Source organism: Thamnophis elegans, chromosome 2 (genome assembly GCF_009769535.1).
Source record: "Thamnophis elegans isolate rThaEle1 chromosome 2, rThaEle1.pri, whole genome shotgun sequence".
In the NCBI taxonomy this organism is placed as follows: domain Eukaryota; kingdom Metazoa; phylum Chordata; class Lepidosauria; order Squamata; family Colubridae; genus Thamnophis; species Thamnophis elegans.
In genome coordinates this window covers 63,541,620-63,560,702 of record NC_045542.1, presented here as the reverse complement: position 1 = coordinate 63,560,702, position 19,083 = coordinate 63,541,620, and positions in this window count along the sequence as shown.

Genomic DNA, 19,083 nt, shown 5'->3' with positions numbered 1-19,083 from the left:
TTATTCATATATGGGTGAGAAACCCTTACATATGTCATCTTGATGTAATTGCATTTTTATTTTTTGCTTTTTATTTTTTTTCCTTTTCTTGGTGTTCTATTTTATTTAATGAACAATACAGAACACAATACAGAAACTTGGATTTCACTAAGAGATACTAGCAAATTACCCCTAGAAGCAATCTTGAAAGAGAAAACTACCTTTGTACCCCACGGGCTCTTTAATTTGCGCAAGTACAATTTTGTTTGCATTGTGCCCTATATAATATAATAGAACAAGGTTATGTTTAATAAATCCATCAAAGAAAGAAAATTGTTTAGATCTGGAGAAGAACTAGATGTAGTAGACCACTACATAGATCTTGGCCAATGGATCTCATTGGAAGGTTATACAATAAAGGAAGTTGAATGGTGTGTTAGATGTGGTTGGTAGGCATTTGGCAAGCTAAACATAATTTTCAAGAACAACCTCTCCCTATGCCTGAAGAGAAAAGTTTTTTACCTGCTCTAAATATGCCAGTGAAACATGGACACTAACCTCACAATCAATAAAAAAGCTACAAGTGGTGAAAAGAGCCACGGAAAGATACAAGCTCAGCATTACAAAGCAAGATAGAAAGATCTACACATGTATTAAAGAACAAACCAGTGGTGGGTTTCAAAAATTTTTACTACTGGTTCTGTGGACATGGCTTGGTGGGCGTGGCATGATTTGGTGGGCATGGCAGGGGAAGGATTCCATTTCCACCCCACTCCAGGGGAAGGTTACTGTAAAATCCCCATTTCCTCCTGATCAGCTGGGACTCGGGAGGCAGAGAATAGATGGGGGAGGAGCCAGTCAGAGGTGGTATTTACTGGTTCTCCACACTATTCAAAATTTCTGCTTCTGTTTCTCCAGAACTGGCCAGAACCTTCTGAATACCACATCTGGAACAAACGGAAGTATACGATATCATCAAGAGAGTAAAAGAATTGAAATGGAAATGGGCTGGTCACATAGCAAGAAGAACTGATGGCAGGTGGACCAAGTTAGTCATAGAATTGATCCCACTTAATAAAAAGCGTCCATGAAAGAGACTTAAAACAAGGTGGATTGACGACATCAGCGAGTATTGTGGGCCCAATTGGCAAAAGAAAGCTCAGGACCATATTGGTTGGAAACATGTAGAAGAGGCCTCCGTCCTGCAGGTGAATAGACAATGGCTAAAATGATGATGATGAATGATGATAATGGGATAAATTCTATCTTAACTGACAAAATGCTCTGTGACTTCCTTAGATGTCTTTTGCAATTTACAGCATCACATGGGATGTGATCTCTTAGGAGTGCTGTTATAGGCATAAGGAAAGTTTGTCTAACTTACTCATCCTGCTAAATGTCACTTAAGCTTTACAGAGTTTAAAATCTTTGATGCAAACCTAAAGTCTGGAAATCCCATACCATATAGCAAACTATCGGTATTGCATCACAGGTAGTCCTCAACGTCCAACCACAATTGAGCCCAACATTTTTGTTGTTAAGTGAGAGATTTGTGAAGTGAACTTGGCTCCATTTTCTGACCTTTCTTGCCCCAGTTGTTAAGTGAATCACTGCAGTTGCTAAGTGAATGGCACAGTTGTTCAGTCAATCTGCTACCCCATTGATTTTGCTAGTCAGAAGGTTGTAAAAAGTGATCACATCGCCCCACAACACTGCAACTGTTATAAGTACGAAGCAGTTCCCAAGTGTCTGACATTGGATTACATGACCTCAGGGGCACTACAATATGAAAAATGGTCATAAGTCACTTTTTTCAATGCCGTTGTAGCTTCGAATAGTCACTAAATGAACTGTTGTATGTTGAGGACTACCTGTACTACAAAGGAGGAATTTTGCTCATGTTTAGATGATCTTGGCAAATGTGAATGAATTTCTGCCCAGATGCCTGATGCCTTGTACAAGGTCTCCTTTGGAGAAATCCCAACCTAGCCTACAGAGTGCCTCTTCATTCAGGTTTTTAATCACCCCACTTAGAATTGCCTATATTCGTAGATGCCACCTTATTAATTCTTAGGTCCTTGGTTAGGACTTGAATTATTAAGTTTCCACCAGTCTTATTCTAGGAATCTAATTAGATATTACCCATAATAAAAATAATAATAGTCCAAACATCTTGCTGACTGTGCAACCAACCAACATCCTAGGTCCTTGGGAAGGACTCAATAGGTGGCTAAAATGCCAAATCTAGTCTAAACATCTGGCTAAACACTACAACAACAATTTATTAAGCTTGTATGCTTCATAACTCTTAATGACTCTGGGCAGATATAAGAGATCACTAACAATACATCACAAATATATGATGACTTCCGTAGGACAGTAGTCTATTTCATCATTCGCTGCTAGAAATCATTGGTGGGTTAACACATTTTATAAAAATAAAGATGTTCTTAAATAAAAGAGTGCAATTCCTAAGTAAGTAATGACTGAACTCTTTAGCAAAATATAGCAATACTTTAAGGGGAACTGCTACAACCTTGCTACAACTATCTTTGTTAGGATCCAATCTGGGTCAGTCACCAGTACCAGATGTTTAATGTTCTGAGCGTTCAAACTCGTGCTGGAGCCCATCCTCAGGAAGCTCCTTTCTAACAGAGTGTGTCCTTTGGGCTACTCTGTGTGTGGTATTTATATGGTGCCTGATTGTGTGTGGCTTTTTAGTTTTTGATAGGGGTACTGATGGGTATTATTCTTTCTTAAGATTGTAGTTTGTGTCACATATTGAAGGTTGATAAAATTACTCTTTAATTCAGAGTCTGAACTCATGAAAACATGGTGTGTGTCAGCGGATGGGATTTACTTATCTTCCCTACCAGTTTGCAAATGTGAGCATGTGTGTGCGTGCACTCACTTTGCTAACACGCACTGCATCTGCAAAGTGCACTGTCTTCTGTGCATGTGCAGTGCTCATGAGTTATGATGGGGTGGGTAGAGGGAGCCTCCTGCAACTGCACTACCAGTTTGCCCGAACCAGAGAGAACCTGATAAATACTACTATGTGTGAATGGGCCTGCATGGTGGGATAAGCACAGTAAGATGGCAACCAACCCAAGAGGGCAATCAGAGGTGGTTGTGATCTTCCTTTCTCAGCTCACTGCAACATTCCCTGAGGCAGCTTCTGTTGCTCAGGGCATATTTGATCACAGAAACTTGCAGTCTAGTCATACTCTGGTGTATCACAACCCAAATTCCGCATCCTATTGGTGGAAAGAAACGGACTCAGACTGAGCCAGAATGTTCTATATTCATTGCTGACAGCTGTCACTCTCAGACACTAACTATTCTCTAGTGTTTTTTTTTTTCAGTTGTTCCTGCTTCAGGCAATCATCTATTTTACAAACTTGCCAGTTCCCTACAGTGTTTAACTCCAAGGTGTCTGATACACAGACTTATTAAACAAAGAAATAAACACAAATAAATACATAAAATCACAGAGAACATAAATAGGAAAGCAGAGGAAAAAACCATAAAGTATATATTTTTTCAAATCCCAACTTCAATATAATGAATTCTAAGAATATTATTGTAAATTACCAAAGTCCTGTTTGTAACCCAAACAAAGCATTGAAGGGGGCTATAATAACAATGGACAAATGACAACAACCACATTTCTTCACGGCAATGTTTCTGAAACCAAAGAGAGGCAGAATTGGAATTAGAACATGCAGGGATAGATGGAAGTGGCTATTTTGATAAAATTGATGTTTTCTGTTGGTGGATGACTTTTGCAGGCTAAAGCATAAATGAACGCAGGTAAATAAAAATGCTTAGGATATAAACTTAGGATATCACAACAGGTGGGTTTTTTAAAAAAATTCTCATTGGATTTTGACTTGGATTTGAGGTAGAAACAGTTCCTAGTGGTAATTCAGCTTTGGTTAGGATAAAGTTCAGCGTTAGCAATCTATCTCTAGACAGGTGTTGGTTCATAAACTTCATGTTCCTTCTTCTACCTTGATCACAAATTGTATTTTTTTCCAGAAGGATGAAGTTTGGGATTTTTTTAGGTGAACAGGGAGACTTTATTTAAAACTTATCTGGTTGCTTTCCTGTCCTCCTTTCCTTTCCGCATGTTATCATTATTGTTTATGACTAATCTGTTTATTTATCTGCTTTCGAAAATAAAATATTTCCAAAGCAGCTTTCCATCATGTGTGACATCATTCTGAATCTACAGCAAGTATGGCACTAGCTGAGGGCATTAAAAGTTAACCCCATAATTACAGAGAACTGATGTCTTTTACAATAAATTCAGCATGTTTCTAGAAATGTGTTGGACTAAAATACCCAGAATTTCCGGTCATCCCGAAGGCAATACATTGGGAAATGCTACACATTTCTATCTCATTCATTGTATACTTTTGGGTTTCTTGTGCCAGAACATGGCAGAGATAGAATAAAGAAATCCAGCACAAAACTATCTTTAACTTTAATTAAATATGATTCAAATAATGAACCGTGTGCACAATAATTTCTTCCTTCTATTATAGTCCTTATAGGAAATATGTAGCAAATTTTTGAAAGGCTCTTGGATCCACATTCTTGGTGCACCCCTGCTGTATGTAGTAATATTATTAGGTGCTAAAGTCAGTTTAGATGACTTTAGATGACTTTAAGTCATCTTAAAGTCAGTTTCAAATATTGAAGAATGATCCTGCTGCTGGGATATTCAAGGCTTATGTGGTGCTTCCAGTATGAGCAGTTTCCAAAGTCAGAGATGATGTGTCATGAAGTCAACCAATGACTTGGGGCCAGGCATCATTTCATATGGGATTGAATGCATTACCCAAAGCATTGACCCCAGGGCCAATGGTCCTATGGCCTCCACAGAAGGTATCTCCTAGGGTATCTTTTTTGTAAGGTGCCTAATATGTTTTGCAATGAGATCCTAACTATTCTGGGTATTAGATTGAATTCAGGATGCTAGAGGTTGCATACATCTCAAAAGCCTATGCAGTTGAGCAGGATTTTCCCTGAGCTACCAAGCTATGATTAGATTGAGATGCTGGAATTGTATTGATTTCAGCTGTTAGCAAAGTTGTCATTAAGTTAAAAGACGCTTGAGTGCTCACAGGCAGCAGAGGTGCTGACTGCCTTCCAGCACTGTTCAAATAAACTGAATTTTAGAGAAGGGTATTAGCCCTTCTGTACCAAGCAGCTGCATTAGACCCAGATATGCTTGGCAGGATTTATCAATGTTTAATGCAAGGGATGAGGGAGAGCGCCTTCAAAGCCTGTGCCCTGTTCACTGAGTGAAGACTGATGAATGGTGCTCTCACTTTTTCCTTGCGACCTTGAAAGATCAGGAGCTTTGACCTCCACCAAGACAGGCAAGAGTGAAAGACTGGATCAAAGTCCACCTGCAAATATGTTATCCTCTTCATTATTAAAGCTGTGTGTTGATGCTCCTAGTCATTAATGGACCTTATCCTTGCTAGCCCTATAAATTCTATTAGAGGATTTTTGTTCTCTTTTCACAGGGTCCACCATTAGCAATAATAAGATAACTGGGGGGGGGGGAATCATCCACATGGCTTTGCAATTTTATCTTAATTCTTTAAGATATAATTTACTACTTATGTACATATTATAGATCCTGCTCTCTTTAAGGCAGGAGTGGGGAATCTGAAGCTAGGTCATATGTAGTCCTTAATCCACCCATTTTAATTGCTTAACTCAATATAATTCTCCAAAGAAGCTTTATGAACAATTTAAATTCTCTTTTTCTCCCCACTAAGGAAGGGAGGAAATCACAATTATGTAGGATATGACTCCACCTATCTGGCATCACTGCTCTGTGTCCTGCAGCTTTCACTCTTCCAAAAATATGAAAGGTGATCCCAACAATCCAAATGTTGTTTTCCTCTGGCCTCAAGTTCACCAGCAACTTCAAGGTAAATATAGGATTTGAACTAAAGATGTCTCAGTCCATCTCCTTACTCAGCATATGCACCCTCCAAATGGTTAGGAAAAGGATAATTTTCCTGACAGAACAATTAATCAGTGGAATGACTTGCCTCCAGAAGTTGTGGGTGATCCAACACTGGAGGTTTTTAAGAGATTGGACAACCATTTGTCTGAAATGGTATAAGGTTTCCTGCTAGAGCAGGAAAGGTCCCTTGGGTTTCCTGGAAATTGATCTCCACATACCTTTCTCCTTGTTGAAGAAACTTGATAAAAAATATCAATTTTTCACTTAATGCAGAACAATAGTACTCTTAAGTCTAGCAGTTCCTCATAATCCTTCAGCTATCTCAAATGAGTTTCTACTCAGCCTCTCATGGACATTTATCCCCTCTGCCTCTAACCAGTCCAAAAAAGATCTGGATTTCTAACAACTATAGCAGATACCACATTATTTCCAAGGAATCTCACAAAAGACTTTCCTCCCACTAACTGAGTCCTTGATTATTATTATTTTTTTCAAAAGAAACAATCTACCCCCAGGCACAGGAGCTCATAGACAGCTCTGAATATTGGATTGGGACTTTGCAAAAGATAGCAGATCAAACTGTAGGGCACTTTTTGCAGCTGATGCCAAGAGTGCTTTTATAATCATTACTTGTGATTGTTGCTAATGCAGGGCAGAAAGTAGACGAGAGCCATTTAAATATTGAAGACACATGTTAGTCAGTGGAGCTGAACTCTTTAAAAGCCAGTTTAAATACCTCTTGAGACTAAGGACACAGGAGGCTTAAATTGGTTTGCACTCAGATTGGACTGCAGTGTGATGATGAATCCTGAATCGTCAAGACCATGCATTTCATTTCTTTTATTTCCCATATTCTATCTGTATTACCCAGGTTTATATTATGAGAAGAATACTAAAAGAAAAGAAAAAGAAAAAGCTTGGGAGCATTTTTTTTCAGCATTGTCTATGGAAATTACTTTGCAGAAGGAGAGTGATGCAAGAGCAGACTAAGCCAAAGTATATACAGTTAAGATGGGGGGAAGGGAGAGAAGAGCTTCCCCCTTTTATCACGTAATAAAAAAAGATGAGCCCCCGAGAAATGTTGGAATTTGCCAGGTGTCAAACTAAACCTAAGTTCTGAGATTCATAGCAATTGCAATGGCTGGCCTGAATTTCTATGGGTATTTGGGATGGGATGGGATGGTCTCTAAAAATGGAGTTGCCATGAATGCAAAATTTGATAGACGGAGAACACAAAAAACAATCTAGAATGAAGCTAAGGAAGATGAGGTGAAAGCAAATGTTTTTGGGGCACTAGACTTGATAGAACTTCTTCTAAGGCTACACCAGATGTGAGAAACTATGGCCCCTTTATGACTTGTAGACTTCAATTCCCAGAATTCCTGGCTCAGGAATTCTGGGAGTTGAAGTCTGTAAATCTTAAAAGGCCATAGTTCACCAATCATGTGCTACACAGTCTATTTTATGCCACTGCAGCGACAGCAAGATGCTCAGAACAACTCAGAAAGATGGAAAGTAGAGATGCGAAGTTTTTCTCTTGCCTCATCAGGACTTATAATCATTTTAGCCTGCAGGTTTATTTTAGCATACCTTTAACCTGCAAAAGTGATTGTATATTGCCCTATTTGAAAAAAAAATTTCAAGAAAAAAAAGGTTCACCTCCATATTGGTAGTTTTGCACCAGTTCACAATCAGTTCCAGGTCTTGCTAAGTTGAAAACCAAAGCAGTGGTTGTCTTCCAGGAGGCTGGCCCATTCTCCCCTTCTTTGGAGGATATCTCTTTCCTCACCTTCTTGCTCTTAAGTAAGTCATCCTGTTTCAAGAGAGTTGCTCTGAAAAACAAATAGAAATCTAGTGCTCTACTGGTCTCTGAAAGGCTAGTAGAATTGTGCATTTAGGAAGAGCTATAAGAATCAGTTGTAAAAACAGTCCAATGCAAGTGCATTTTAAAGTGGAATTGCTTTAGATGCTCTTTTATACCCCTGTAGCACTGAGGTCAAGAGACCTAGGATATTCCCTCCTCTTGGTTTTGAACAAGCCATTGCTCTTTGCATAACTCTCCATAATAGCAAAATGGATGTGAATGAAAGGTGGGAGATAGCTATTTTAATATCCCTTTTTTTCTACACAAAGAAATGGAGAGCGATCACGGTGAAAATGCAGATGCCCAGATAAAATTTCCTGCATCAAACTCTTTTTCTTTCCTATCTCAAATTGGACCCAGAAGGATGGAGGGTTCTTTTTTAAAAAAAAAGAAGTGTAAGCAAATAAATACAAATATTTTTACAAATGCCACTTTTGGCACTCTTGAGGAACTCACTACAAAACACTAATTTATTTCTCTATTAAGGCAGCAGATGGCAAAGTGCTAATGAATGTGAAAGACACATAGATCTGCTGTAAACAAACAGAATTATGCTCGGAAAGAGAATCAAGGAGATTTAAAAAATGCTACAGATCTGAGCAAAAGTTAATCAAAGACCCACTGTACTTCTGGAAAGAAAAGGGAGAAGAGACTCTAGCAATTGCTGGTAGTAGAACATATCCCAAAGAAGCAGAACTTGATGAAGAGCAGGGATGATATCAAATTTCTTCTGAAAGCAGAGAAAAGATGAAGCCAAAATTCACCAGAGAAATTAGTGAGCCCAACACTTTGCACTAGTTCACTGCTAACAGAGGCAAAACATCCCCATAGTGGGCACAGGGTTTTTGGGTGGGTCTATGACAACTCACTGCAGCCAACTTGCTGCAGGACAATTCACTGCAGTTACACTACTATCAAAGAAATAGTGGGATAGAATCATCAAAGAAAGGATGCCAAAGGAGAGACAAAATAAAATGTGGATGACAAAAATTAAAATATTTTTAAAATTATTTTAAATAATGGCATTGAAGTGTTGAATGGTCGTGCAGAGAGTTGCCCCACAACGAATTGGCCATGGCTGCGGCGAGTTGTCCCATTCCATTGTTGGGTCCCCCTCAAAATGCTCTTTGCAGAAGGCAATTCCTCCCTAATAAACTTCGTAAAACTTTGTTTTACGAATAAAACAAAGAAAGTGAAAGCTTTGAAGTTACTTTTTGTTTTTAACTGATGAATTTGTGTTTTATAACAATCAATATTCTGCCTTTCAGGATAATGATTCGCCCAGGGCAGCTTACAAGCAAATCACCTAGGATCTTGTCCTGTTTGACCAGATGCATTGCAAATCTAATTATATTGGTGAAGTAACACAACATTATGCAAAACTGTGTGTTTATTTATTGTCAATGGGTTGTGTAGGTGATCATCCTATGAGAAATCATATCTGCATGTGGTACTTTAAAACAAAATCCAGATCAAAACCGTTTAGTCTTTTCTACTATTTTCCTGACTGAATTATTACCCTTCCTTTTTCAGTTGTTCTTATTCCTGCAAATACTTGTAATAACTGCTCTCCCCTCACCCAGCTATGTAACCTTGTGCCAAGTAGCAATTTTGAATAAGGAAAGAAGCTTCATGGGAGAAGAGAATGAAATATGTAGTCCACCGAGGGTGCTTTTCTGATCAAATCTAATTTGTAAAGTAACAAAGAACAAGGAAACACCTAAACAGAGATATTTGCTGAGTTGCAATCTCTTGTTAACCGGAAGCCAGATTCAATTCGGTTGGACTTGGTTCCAAATAAATGGACAGAAAATCAGAATATTTGATTTCAGGTCATACTTTTGGACTGGAAGAATTTCCCCGTCTCCCAGCAGTTTAAAGCATGACTGGACACCATTACTCAAGAATCTAATTAAACCAGGCAGCTAAACTCATTCCAGGTCCGTGAATGTGAGCAAAGCAAACCAACAAATAAACTCTAGGAAAGTTCATGTAAGGACACAAATGAGCAGGACTGATACATTCTCTGACGTGCGGCCAGCACAGATTGTCCTCATGAATCTTTGTGTATGTTTTTTTTAAAACTTAATGACTTGTTTTCTTGTTCACATTTAAATACTACTTTTAAAAATAAAATATTAGATTTCAAGTCAGAGATTTCAAAATTTATCACCACAGGGTTTTTCACAAATTGCTTTTCCTTTTGCTTTGTGTGTCCCTGCAAACTTAATCTCATTGTTCAAAAGCAATACCTTATTAGTTGGATGATACCAACTATTTCTAGACAAGGGAATGAAAGTAGAGATAAAGTGATATGTGGGAGAGGGCGTACGTCAGAAGAAGATGCTTCACTTCTTTGTGCAACTTTGAGTAGACTTCTTTGAGTAGACTTCAGGTAAATTGAACAAGTTCTGTACTTGAAATACAGGAAACTACTGAGTGTGGCTTCAGACATTTTGAATCAAATTTGCTCTTTCACTGCTTGGTCTATCAGTTTTGCAAATCTACTCATTTTGAAACAGAACATGATTTTGCAGCATTGCTTTTCTTGAAACAGCATTCACAAGGAAAACTGAGTGAGATTCATACTTTCAACTCCAGCCAAATTAAGCTGAATGAGGCTAAGGTGGAAGAACCATGGAAGAATGATAGTCTGGCTTCGAGTTTATTATCAAGCTTGGCTGATGAGTTTGGGTGCAGCAGTTGGTCATGTAAGCAAAATTGTACTGATTAAGAGAGATTTCTCTCAGCTTAAAAGAGCAAACAGAAAAAAACTGCAGAAAAAGAAATAAACATGATTTATAGCTTGTTTACTTATCCCACTGTGTAGAATGAAACTAAATCTGTTTGCAGACTTAGCAATTCTGCTATATGCATTCCCAGATTTTGAGCCAATCTTCATTATAATAATCCAATCTTTCTACTTGGTCTATTTTCTAGCACATGGAAGTATAGGCTGCATGAGCTACAAAACTCATTCTCCTTCCCATGATGTAGCATGGCCAATCCCAAACCCACTGCCCTCTAAAGGAGCAATGCAAATCAGTCCAGCAAGATAAGATCCACCTCAGAAGTGGTATTCAACAGATTCTGACCAGTTCTGGAGAACCTGTAGCGGAAATTTTGAATAGTTTGGAGAAACAGGAAATACCACCTCTGACTGGCCTCACCCCCATCTATTCTCTGCCTCCTGAGTCCCAGCTGATCCCCGGGAAATGGGGATTTTGCAATAACCTTCTCCTGGAGTGGAGTGGGAATGGCGATTTTACAGTATCCTTCCTCTGCCATTTCCACCAAGCCATGTCCACCAAGCCATGCCCACAGAACCATAGTAAAAAAAATTGAATCCCATCACTGATTCACCTGAATTATTCTCAGAAACAATTACCACCTAATTTAAATAATACCCTTGGACCCATAATTGCCAGAGCACCAGATATACAATCAAGTCTCAATCCCGAGGTAATCTTATGGGGTTTTTATTATTTATCTGCACTAGAGCCCTCCCTGAGAAAGATGGGTGGTTTAGAAATAGGAAATCTAAATAAATAAAATAAATAATCTTTTCCTGCCAATGACACTGGTCAGTTTATGGAGGATTAAACAACAAATAGCAAAAATGAGAAGCTATTGCAGCAGGAAGGCAAGATGAATTCCCTTTCTTCACAATTATGTAAACAGAGAAATTGCAAGTTGTCAATCAAGCCAATGTCAGTGGAAAACCCAGGTCTTTAATGCCCTCCTGAAGATCATCATATAGTTATGTAAATTATAGCTATATCTATGTTTTCTTTTGAGGGACGCGGTGACTCAGTGGCTAAGGTGCTAAACTTGTCAGCAGTTCGGTGGTTCGAATCCCTAGTACCACATAACAGAGTGAGCTCCCATTACTTCTTCCAGCTTCTGCCCACCTAGCAGTTTGAAAGCACGTAAAAATGCTAGTAGAAAAATAGGAACCACCTTTGGTGCGCTTTTGGCATTTAGTCATGCTGGCCACATGACCACGGAGATGTCTTCAGACAGTGCTGGCTTTTTGGCTTTGAAACAGAGATGAGCATTGCCCCTAGAGTCGGGAACAACTAGCACATACGTGTGAGGAGAACCTTTACCTTTACATGTTTTCTTTATTCTTCCTATGATATTTTTGGGGTTCCTTTAATTATTGCAGGATTCAATCTGGATCAGTCACAGGGACCAGAGCTTTAGTCTTCCAAGTTTTCAGATTCCCGCTGGAGTCCACCCTCAAGGAACTTATCTTCTTTCCTTATGCCTATAGTATGATGCATAGTAATTCTTTTAAAACCGTATGTCTTTCCTAATTCTTCTCTTTCCGTAACCAATTGGCAAATGAAGATGGGATTAAACTGACACTGATATAGAGTCTCTGTTTAATCCCATTTTCCTTGCCAATGATTCTATAGAAGATGTCCTTAAACAAAGACTGATAGAGAATGTTTCAGCCAGTTTATTTACTTGTATATATAGGCTGTCATCTCACTGAAATATGACTCTGGATGGCATACAATTAATACATAAAAGAACAATAATTACAAAAGTATTCTAAAACTAAACATAAATGTTATTATTCTAAAGTTAATAGAAGACTCCTCACTAAACGACTGTAATTCTTGTAATAATTGGTAGTTCTTTATATGGGGGAGATAGATGGAGTGGGAGGACTATGGCAGACTGGTCCACTAAACTTGAACAGTATTTTGAAAGATGCTCTCCTGGTAAAATGTGGGATCATGACTCAGTGTAATGAGTATAATGGGAGGAAAACATAGTGCACAGTCTACAAGCACCAGAGCACTAAGAACCCTAAAGAAAGAGAACAAACTGTGCAAGAACATTCAATACCCAAACTATTGGTTGCAACAGAAGGTCTAGATCTCATAAGAGAAATCAAAGGGAAAGTGGAGCTGCTGTTTGCTTGCCATTGAATCATAAAAGTCAGTTGAACACTGACTTTGGGGATGTTCTTATGATAGATTTCTCTGTGGATGATACAAAGTCCTACAATCAAGATGGTTAACTGGGGGAGACATTATTGGAAAAGAGCTGTGAAATGGGAATGGTGAAAGAGTGACTGCAAGAGATGCAAAAGAACTGTAGATCAAAGTTGTAGCAAAAGGAGCTAAAGCAGTGGTAGAAGTCCTCAAAATATGACCAAGGCTGGACCTACTTTTCAAGTGTCAGGAACATGTTGTATATGTGAGAAAGGCTTCAAAATCCTTCACTCTGCACTTTCAAAGAGGTTTACTGAACTAAATGTCATAAAAAAGTGTCAAGCAGTTTATCGAAATCAGATGAGCCCACCTGAGCCCCCCTTACACACACACACACATTTTTGTAACATACACATTGTTGAAAAACTAACAATTACCTAACTGAGGACAAAAGCAAAAGTTGCCAGTCTCTAGGTATACTTTAAATATAGTATGCAGGATAGCAAGGAGAGGTCACTTATTGGATTGACCCCTGTTAAAATGGAATTAGACACAGAGTCTGCAGTGCCAGTCATCACATGTGCAAACTGTTTAAAGATACTCTATGTCAGAAAAAAAATCTCATTATTATTAAGGATATATCTTGGGCAAAAGATCATATCCTTTATTATACCAACAGGGACAGCTTATCAAAATTCAAAATGTATCCTGGACTTAGACATAGTAGAGAAAAGTAATCCATAGATTTGCATAGTTGTGCAGTAAGAAAAGAAGCAATACATTTTGCTGTCATCATGTTGATCAGTCATGTAGCACTGAGGTCAACCCGTTCCTGGATAACAAGCAAAAAGAGAGAGAGATTTTTCTTCTGCCCTGCTGACTTCAGGTTTGATCGCTTTACTTTAACTGAGCATCTCTCCTGCAAAGAAGCTCAGCACCTCCTTTGACTTCCAAAAATAATCCCATCCCTCGCAATCTCTTCCAGCCTTGCTGCTCCATGGATATTGTTTTTAAATCCTTTCCTTCTTTGCTCTGACCTCTAAGATGACTTTGTGTCATTTGGCTTCTCCTAGTGTTGCATTAAGAAATTTTAAATGCATCCACATTTTTTTAAAGGGCCAGGAGAACATATTGTAGCTACATACAGAGCTGCGGAGGCGCAGTGGCTAGAATGCAGTATTGAGGGCTAATTCTGCCGACTTGCGAGAAGTTTGATGCTGACCAGCTCAAGGTTGACTACTCCTTCCATCCTTCCGAGGTGGATAAAATGAGGACCCAGATTGTTGGGGGGAATAGGCTGACACTGTAAACTGCTTAGAGTGGCCTGTAAAGCACTGTGAAGCAGTATATACCAGTAAGTCTAAGTGCAATTGCTATTGGTACGTATCTCTATATCCCTTAACATAACCCCTCCAAGCAGAGTCCAAATACAGAACCAAGGAAAAGGTATGGTAACTTTGTCTCTACTGACATAAAAGCCTCTTTGTGGCACTTGAAGCCTTATAGATTGGACTTGGTGAGCCTGCTTAAGAAGCCCATCGGGAAGTTATTGTGCAGGAGTTAACTGTCCAGTACATGAGAACATTGTGGCTGGCAATCATCCACAGTACGATTTAGCTTAGGACACTGGAAGGACGAAAGGGAAGTTAGTAGAGGGATCACTTTGTACCACATGAAAAGCAACTCAATCAATTTTTGTTGAGCCTATCGAGCTGACTGGGTATTCTGGGAATTGAAGTCTACACATCTTAAAGTTGCTGAGGTTGGGAAGCATTTCTCTAAGCTCTGTGGTTAGACAGATAGAAGGTTTTTCTGTTACTTATATATGATTTATACACTAAGTTAATATTAGCCTCTAATTCTTGCATTAAAAGAATAGTTTGGTATGCTTGAATAATCTCACTGAGCAATAGTCCCTTGAAGTACCACATCACTGCCTAATACTAGTTGTTTGGTTGTGGGTTTTTCCTCCATCCTCCTCACAACATAAAAGATGTAAAGAATTATTATGTTGTCAAGGAAGGAGAAAAACCTTAACTACTTCATACCAAGGGGGATGGCAACCTATCCTCAAAGACACAACCACTGCATCAGGGAGTTGACCCTCTTAATTGGTATTTCCCCTGAAAAAGAATCTAGAAAAAATGAAGAAAGAAATTGTGGCAGGGGTAGGAAGTGAATTAGAGAAGCAAAAGTACATCCTACTATAAACATATCTTGTTGGCCAAGGGTCCCCAACCTCTGGATTGCAGACCCATGTCAGAAACTGGGTCACGCAAACAAGTGAAGCCCGATCCACACACATGGATGACACTGGCAGTGTGTGAAACCACACCCCTCCAGTCTGTGGAAAGGTGTCTCTCCATGGAACTGGTCCATGGTGTCCAAAAGATTGGGGATCACTGTTGTAAGCAATGGAATGTAAATAATAATAATAATTATTATTATTATTATTATTATTATTATTATTATTATTCAAAGTAAAGAACAAAAAACTACTGAAGGCCCAACAGACGAAACAAGAATACAGAAAACATGTGATAAAATCAAGAATGGAGAGTTGGCAGAACAAAGCACTGCATGGCCAATTTCTGGAAAAAATAAAAGATAAAGTGGACAGTGAACAAACTTGGTTATGGTTAACAACAGGTACATTAAAGAAAGAAACAGAATCACTAATCCTGGCTGCGCAAGAACAAGCTATCCGCACAAATGCCATTAAGGCCAAAATCGAAAAATCCTCTGATGATGCCAAATGCAGACTTTGCAAAGAAGCTGATGAAACTGTTGATCACATACTCAGCTGCTGCAAAAAAATCGCGCAGACTGATTATAAATTGCGGCACAATTCAGTAGCACAAATGATCCATTGGAATTTGTGCAAAAATTATAATATTAAAACAGCAACAAACTGGTGGGAACATCAGCCTGAAAAAGTCACCAAAAATCAGATGGTCAAGATCTTGTGGGATTTTCGCATACAAACGGACAAAATACTGGCGCATAATACACCAGACATCACACTGGTTGAGAAAAATAAGGTCACAATCATAGATATCGCAATACCAGGTGATAGCAGGGTCACTGAGAAGGAACATGAAAAAATCGCAAAATACCAGGACTTAAAAATCGAAATTCAATGACTATGGTACAAACCAGCAGTGGTAATTCCAGTGGTAATTGGCACACTGGGTGCTATTCCAAAAGCACTGGCATTACATTGAAAACAGTTAAAAATTGACAAAATCACCATCAGTCAAATGCAAAAAGCCGCACTGCTTGGATCTGCACGCATATTACGAAAATATGTTACGACGTCCTAGGCCCCTGGATGAAGCCCGACTAGTAACCAATGCCAAATCCGGTGAAACAACTGGCCGCTGTGATACAATTGTATAATAATAATAATAAACAACCACTGGGACCATCAGGTTGAGAAGGTTTTAGAGAATGAGAAAGTCAAGATCTTGTGGGACTTCAGAATCCAGACTGACAGGCACTTGGCCCACAGCACACCTGACATAACAATAGTTGAAAAGAAAAAAGTATGGTTCATTGACATTGCAATACCTGGAGATGCAGGAATTGAAGATAAACAGCAAGAAAAAATCACAAAGTACTGGGACTTGCAAATTGAAGTTGAGCGACTGTGGAAAAAGAAATCATATGTTGTCCCGATTGTAATTGGAGCCCTTGGAGCAATACCTAAAAGGCTACCTCGCTATTTGGAAATTTTAAGTTTTTCAGACTTGAGCATTCTGACTACAAAAAATCACCCTACTTGGAACAGCTTATATCCTCCTTAACAGTTCCTAGGTCCTTGGTTACGACTCGAGCTGTTGAGCTACCAACCAGCCCCAAAGGCTGTGAATCTCATCAAAGAAAGAAAGAAAGAAAGAAAGAAAGAAAGAAAGAAAGAAAGAAAGAAAGAAAGAAAGAAAGATAGATAGATAGATAGATAGATAGATATTGGTTTTCCTGTAGAGCCTTGCTGATTCTTTATGATTATTCAAACTCCTATGATCCTTTGCTTTCCCAAAAGAGACACCACACATCTAACTGCCATGCATGGAATCTAAACAATCAATCCTTATACAGCAGTTTATTCTATGCTTTTGCAATAGATCCATCAATGTCTCCTGTGAACAATTTCCATGTCTTTTTTGTCAAAATGAAATCTTAATTAAATGTCTCTCTTACATGTATTTTGAAGCATTTCCTCACAATTTGCTTATTTACAACTAAGATGTCCTCCTGTCTGGACACTTCCAGTGAATCAGTATGTAAGAAATTCCAGAGTAGCATGAGCTCTGCTAATTCCCTGCAAATTGCAGAGAAAAGAGCCCTATCAGTGGTATGTAGGAGACAAACCCAAGACCATGGAGCAAGAAGCCGTTGGATAAATTGACAGGGAAACACAAAACATTTTCATCGAGATTACAGTACCTAGAAAACATGGGTTAAAAGCCTTTCTGTTTTACTGAAGTCCTTATTCTGATTACACTTTCCCCTATTACTGTTATTTATATAAAACAAGAATTGGCATGCCACAGCAAAATGCGTATGTAATACAAGTCATAAATTGGCCCTGAATTCCATCCATCTCTGCTGTAATGTTGCAAAGAGCAGAAATCATTCACAAAGCAGTAGTTTTTTTTTCCTCCTTAAACCACCTTCCATCCAGCAAAAGCTATGATTTTAGAGGAAAAGCCAATATATTCTGTAGCCATTCTGCAGACATTCCTTTTCTAATGGAGGAGTTATTCCCATCTTGAAATGTTTGGTTTGCATCACACTAACCTTGGCTGATACAAGCAAGTTCAAGGCCTATAAAGATTCTCACTCATCCACATCATGGTTGTCCCAAAGGTGCTTTTTCAGGAGGCACCTGGACCTTCTTGTTTTTTCTTTGAAGATGTTTTGCTTCTCATCCAACAGGTTTCTTCAGCCCTGACTGGATGGTGGGGAATGGAAGGATTTATGTTCCTTGCAGACGGCTGGTCATTTGCATCCTTTTAGAAGGTCATTGAAGCACTTGGAGGTTTATCTGGTTCTCATGGTCACCTGAGTAGTGCTCCTGGTTCCTGCAGTCTGCAATTATTTCCCCTCTGGAAATCCATTCCTACTCCCACAGCATTCGAAGGATGTTCCTCCCAAATTGGATAGCTAAAAGTCTACAGAGATTCTCAGTCATCCAGGTCATGGTTGTCCCAAAGGTGCTTTTTCGGGAGGTACCTGGACTTTCTTGTTTTTTCTTTGAAGAAGTTTTGCTTCCCATCCAAGCAAAATGTCTTCAAAGAAAAAAACAAGAAAGTCCAGTTGCCTTCTGAAAAATAATCTTTGGGACGAGCAAGCTCAAGACAGTACCTTCCCAAGAAGGCAGAAATGGGTGGCCTCTTTACTCCCTGTGCACATCAGGAGGTGAATGGATCTGCTGAGTTTCAGCATATGGGTAGTCCTCAACTTACAACAGATCATTTAGTGACCATTCATGTTACAACAGCACTGAAAAAAGTGGCTTATATGACCATTCTTCCGACTTTATGACCTTTCCAGCATCCCCATTTTGTCACATGATCAAAATTCAGCTGCTTGGCAACTGGCATTTTATGAGGGTTGCAGTGTTCCAGGGCCATGTGATCAATCACCTTTTGTGACCTTCTCACAAGCAAAGTCAATGGGGAAGCCAGATTCACTTAACAACCATGTTCCTAACTCAACAACTGCAGAGATTCACTTAACAGCTGTGGCAAGAAAGGTAATTTGGGGCAAAACTCACTTAACAAATGTCTCACTTAGCAAGATAAATTTTGGAGTTAATTGTGGTCGTAGGTTTAGAGGGCTACCTGTATTGTAAAATGTTTAAGGTTTACCGAGTGCATCTCACCCTATAAATGCCATGTTAAAAGGGGAATGGTGGAGAAGTATGGAATATGTCTGCCTTTTAGGCATAAAATTGATTTTTCACAAGCTCAACCCTCCCATTATAGACTCAGGGATCTACTAAATCATCAAGTTATTCTTCAGCTTAAGTTCTTTGTAGTTGACTGTTATGAAAAAGATATTCAACAAAGAATGGTGCTGGTTATCAAGCCTGCATAATAACATCTTTTTGGTGGAAAGGAGGTCTTCATTTCCCCTTCTCTCTGTGTGTTTCATTTGGAAAAGGCAAATTATATTTCTTTAAAATTTCATCACAGAAGTCTTCGAGATCTGGGAAAAGAAAAGGTTAAGATAGGTGGACAAAGGCAATTTAAAACTTCTGATTGATTGCTTAACAGTGTTTATAGCCCATCTCA